We start from the raw sequence: 6,000 nt of genomic DNA, 5'->3' as shown, positions 1-6,000 counted from the left end.
AGCATGTGTACGCTTTCATTTTGTGCTCTATTAAGCTTAGTAACGTTTTTCTTTTCTTTTTATTCTAGCAATAAATACAATACTCAAATACTGTCTGGACATCCTTTTCTTAGAGAATTCAAATGTCTAGCAGTACCCTTTCAAGATAGAACCCACAGCAGTATCAGTTAATGGCTGGTGACATTGTAATTCAGGTGCCCAGTTCTCTGGAATTTAAATAAAAACTCCGCTGAATATGCTGCAGTGATTCTAATGCCAGCCTCACATAATAAGAAAGATATTATATGCCTTCACTCGGTGTGTTTTAAGTGGTATTTCAGTATTTAAAATAGCATAGGTGCTGAAACAGCACCTTAGCACTCAGCTCCTACCTCACGCCTTGAATTGAGAGATGCTGAAAGTGGCAACTTATTCTCCAAATGTAAAGAAATAAATAAGCTTGTTAACAACTTAATTGATCCCAATATTAGTCTGCCCATGCCTCAAGACTTTTGGCTTGAGCAAATAGTTGGGAGTGGGCAGCAATTTGGCTCATGTTGTTTGTTCATTGGGGACAGCATCTCCACAGACTGTACTACATCTCCTTCCTCTTACAAATGTACATTAAAATCCACTCCTCCATCCTTCCAATTGTGAAATTCTCCCTATCCAGTGTCCCAGCCTTACCAGTGTCCAGAGTTGCATTTGGCCTTGTTCATGTGTTTGCCTGCAGTCCTGGCAGTGCTATACCTCTAATGCCCATTATGGAATTCTGTTGAGGATTGGATCTCTTGCAACTGAGGATTGTAAGTCCCACTTTGCATTAGTTTAGCCTGCCCACAGTGTTTAAAGCTGATGCAGCAGCTTGTTTTGCATCTGTTGGCTTTCTGCCAAATTTTCTTTTGCAGAGATAACCGCCCATAAATTTGTCAGTTATTTAACCTAAGCTCAAAATCCTCAGTCATTTCTAACATGATAGCCAGTTCCCCATTGCAACACCAATGGAAGTCGTAAATGCTTATTTTCTTTACATTATATATTTTCAGCAATATTATATCCAAATAAGTTTCAATTAACTCTGTTTGTTTAATCCAGTTGTCAATTCACTCCTTAGACAGAGTACAGTCCTGGATACAGTTCTGGATCTATAATTGAATCCCCCTGTTCATGTAACATGGATTCCCCAGAGTCCATTGCCCTTGCACTATTTCTAGGAAAGCCATGTTTGAATCTCTACTGACTCATAAAAGTAATTATATAGTTTGTTATAATAAACATTAAAGCAAGATCAACATATAATAATCCTGGAGCTTGGGGTCGTCAAACGGTTAATAGAACATACAAAATCGCTGGATTTACCAGAGAGAAATTACCAACTGGGTTTAAACCTTGGTATAAATATTGAAAATGATGAGGAACACTAATTTTGTACAGTAAATAATCAAGCCTCACACTGGAAAATAACATTCATATATGTTACTGAACTGAATATTTGGTTACATTGATTGTTAAAGAATCATTTATTTACCATTAACCACAATTTTGCTGGAATCATTTGTTTAGACTTAGCATTAATTCTACTTTTATTATAGGTATGAGTAAGAGATGTTGTAAAGTCTTCAGTTTACTTACAATGATTTCTTTTTCTTCAAAAGCAGATTATTTCCAAAATAGAAATTTTGATATTAGACAAAATGCACAATTCAGACAGTACGAGTAAATAAGTTTGCTCAAAATGTACTTGTGTTAATTTTTACATTTCCCTTTAGCATTATAAAAGCATAATTTGTTTTAAAGCTGATCTTACTTTTCTAGCCTAACATGAGGTAAAGGTAATGAATGTACACCTGATCAGAATGCCTATGTATCCTACAAACTGCTACTCAAACTCCAAAAATGTTTCATAACGTCAGGAATTGCCGATGAAACTCAACAGATCTGACAGCATCTGTGGAGAGCGAAAAACAAAGTTCATGTTTGAAAACCCATGATATTTCTTCTGAAACATGAGTTCTGCTTTATCTTTGGGATTCTTTTGGGAAACTGCAAAAGAATTCCAAGGAAGAAGAAGACTTCCAGGTTTCTGGCAGTGAGCTTCAGATCTGTGTCATCTGCTGGGTGAAAGAAATTCCCTGTGAATGGCCTTTATACTTTGATCTTTTACCCTAAATCTGTGCCCTATGTGTTTGGATTTTATGACCTCATATCAGATTCCATCGTCCATTCCAACATCATCAAAGTTAGTCTCTGATATTATGAAAGGTGAACTGGTATGGTATTTGAAAATTGCTTATTATTTCTAAATAACCAATTAAACCAATTGAACTTGTTAAATGCCCAACTTTATGCAACTTTTTGTCGAATACTTCACTTTTTAGGCATCAAACAAGATGAGTTTCGAAGTGCTTTATTCTAGGCCTGAGAAGTCAACACAAGGGCAGAGGGTCTTCCAACAGAAGCATAGCTGCCCCTAGCTAATTTGGTTAATGAAAATAGCAGCTCTTGCATATTTATTGAGTTCATTTTTTCCATTGGCTTGAGGAGTAACTGAAAGACTGAGGGCCTTTAAATTAGTCGCCATGGTCTATCATGATATGAATAGGAAGGGTTTAGAGGGGTATGTGCCAAGTGCTGGCAAATGGGACTAGATTAGTTTGGGATATGGGGTCGGCATGGATGAGTTGGACCAAATGGTCTGTGTCCGTGCTGGACATCTCTATGACTCTATGACTTTATCTCATGTCTGTGGCTAACCTTTCTCCCACATGATATTCTTGCCCAGATGTCCATCTAGATGTAGAACACCCCTTCACACCACTAATTGGTTACTTTCCTGTCAGTGACTGCTGATTGGTTGCCTGACACTGGCCTCGCTGTGCTGAGATGGCAGGAGAAGAAGTGAACGGGCCTCTCGATTTCTGTTCTGCCATCCTCACTACATCAAATTCAGCCCCTGCTAATGGGCCCATCCCAGCCAAAGGCCTCCCTGCCCATTTTATATAAATAATATTAAACTCTTCAATGAAGTCTCTCATAGAATAGTAGCAAGCCACTCAGCCCACATGGACTCCCTAAAGAGCATCCCACCCCAACTCATCCTGTATTTCTCATGGCTAATCCACCTAGCCTGCACACTATGGGCAATTTAGCATGGCCAATCTACCTAGACTGCACATCTTTGGACTGTGGGAGGAAATTGGAGCACCCAGAGGAAACCCAATGCAGACACAGGGAGGATATGCAAACTCCACACAAACCGCTGCCTGAAGGTTGAAATGAACCTGGGTCCCTGGCAATATGAGGCAGCAATGTTAACCACTGAGCCACAATGCCATCTCCCGAGCCTCCACTGTTTATATGAAAACAATCCTAACATATCCAATCTTTCCTTAGAACTAGAATTCTCTAGTTCAAACAACATTTACAACTGAAGTGAATATTTTATATTTCCCTACAATATACTTTGTGTGACTTCCTAATGCCCATTCACTTAACCTGTTATTCCCAGAGTTTACCTTTCCACCTAATTCTATATTATCAGCACATGAATACAGTGCCCTCATCTATTCTCATCTAAGTCATTAATATAGATGTAAATAACTGGCATTCCAGCACTGATCCTTGCCATACTCCACTATTCAGACACTGCCAACTTGAAAATGATATGCATGCAAACAGTCTTTGCCTCCTCTTCCTTAGCATATCCTCCATCAATATTAATACATTAATCCTATAACTCCTTGATCCCTTGTCTTCCCAGTTAATCTTTGTTTGCCACCATATAGAATGCCTTTTTGAAAAACCAGGCAGGCTACATCAACAGTCCCCTTTACTTACTCAAATAATTGCAATCCAAAATCTCTAATAAATTTGTAAACATGATTTTCTTTTTGTAGAACAATATTGAATTGTTCTAATTATGCTATACGTTTTGAAATGCATTGCTAATATTTTCTTAGCAATAGATTTCAGCATTGGATCTAAAAGTTCAAGTTCTAAATTGGAGGAAGGCCACTTTTGATGACATTAGGCAAGAACTTTCAAAAGGTGATGGGGCGGGGGGAATGGTCACAGATGTTTGCTGGTAGAGGGATGGTTGGAAAATGGGAAGCCTTCAAAAATGAGGTAACGAAAGTCCAGAGACAGTTTGTTCCTGTTACGGTCAAAGCCTAGTAGGTGTAGGGAATGCTGGATGACTGGAGAAATTGAGGTTATGGTTAAGAAAAGGAAGGAAGCATATGTCTGGTTTGACTGGATAGATTGAGTGAATCCTTAGAAGAGTATAAAGGAAGTGGGAGTATACTTAAGAGGGAAATCAAGAGAGCAAAAAGGGGACATGAGATAACTTTGGCAAATAAGGTTAAGGAGAATTGACAAGACAAAAGGATAACTAGAGGGAGAATAGGACCTCCCAAAGATCAGCAAAGCAGCCGATGTGTGCAACTGCAGGAACTGTGGGAGATAATAAATGAGTATTTTGCATCAGTGTTTGCTGTGGACGTGGACATGGAAGATACAGCATGTGGGGAAATAGATGGTGACATCTTGAAAAATGCCCATATTACAGAGGAGAAAGTGCTCGATGTCTTGATATGCATAAAAGTTGATAAATCCCCAGAACCTGATCAGGTGTACCCTAGAACTCTGTGGGATGCCAGGGAAATGATTGCTGGGCCCCTTGCTAAGATATTTGTATCATCAATAGTCATGTGTGAGATGCCGGAAGACTGGAGGTTGGCTAACATGGTGCCACAATTTAAGAAATGTGGTAAGGAAAAATCAGGGAACTGTAGGCTGGTGAGTCTGACATTGGTGTTGGGAAAGTTGTTGGAGGGAATCCTGAGGGACAGGATCCACATGTGTGTGGAAAGACAAAGACTGATTAGGGGTAGTCAACATGGCTTTGTGTGTGGGAAATCATATCTCACTAACTTGATTGAGTTTTTTGAAGAAGTAACAAAGAGGATTGATGAGGGCAGAGTGGTGGACATGATCAATATGGACTTCAATACAGCATTCGACAAGGTTCCTCATGGCAGACTGGTTAGCAAGGTTAGATCACATGGAATACGGGGAGATCTAGCCATTTGGTAGAGAACTGACTCAAAGGTAGAAGACAGATGGTGGTGGTGGAGGGTTGTTTTTCAGAATAGAGGCCTGTGACCAGTGGTGTGCCACAAGGATCAGTGCTGGGTTCACTACGTTTCATCATTTATATAAATGATTTGGATGTGAACATAGGAGGTATACTTAGTAAATTTGCAGATGATACCAATGTTGGAGGTGTAATGGACAGCGAAGAAGGTTATCTCAGAGTTCAAACAGGAACTTGATCAGATGGGTCAATGGGCTGAGAAGTGGCACATGGAGTTTAATTTCGATAAATGTAATGTCCTACATTTGAGAAAGGCAAATCAGGGCAGGACTTATACACTTAATAGTAAGGTCCTGGGGAGTGTTGCTGAACAAAGAGACCTTCGAGTGCAGGTGCATAGTTCCTTGAAAGTGGAGTTGCAGGTAGATAGGATAGTGAAAAAGGTGTTTGGTATGCTTTCTTTTATTGGTCAGAGCATAGAATATAGGAGTTGGAGGTATTTTTGCAGCTGTATAGGACAATGGTAAGCAACTTTTGGAATATTGTGTGCAATTCTGGTCTCTCTCCTATCGGTAGATGTTGTGAAACTTGAAAAGGTTCAGGAAAGATTTACAAGAATATAGCCAAGGTTGAAGAGTTTGAGCTGTCGGGAGAGGCTGAGTAGGCTGGGACTATTTTCCCTGGAGCATCGGAAGCTGGGGTGATCTTATAGAGGTTTATAAAATCATGAGTGGCATGGATATGGTATATAGACAATGTCATGTCCCTTGGGTGTGTGAGTCCAGAACTAGAGGACAGAGGTTTAGTGTCAGAGGGGAAACATTTAAAAGGGACCTAAGGGCCAACTTTTTCACGCAGAGGGTGGTACATGTATGGAATGAACTGCCAGAGGAAGTTTGGTGGAGGCTGGTACAATTACAACATTT

The sequence above is a fragment of the Chiloscyllium plagiosum genome, unplaced genomic scaffold (assembly GCF_037043375.1).
Source record: "Chiloscyllium plagiosum isolate Xiang-an unplaced genomic scaffold, Cpla_swu_hap1 HiC_scaffold_32, whole genome shotgun sequence".
Lineage (NCBI taxonomy): Eukaryota > Metazoa > Chordata > Chondrichthyes > Orectolobiformes > Hemiscylliidae > Chiloscyllium > Chiloscyllium plagiosum.
Note: the sequence above shows the minus strand (reverse complement) of the source record.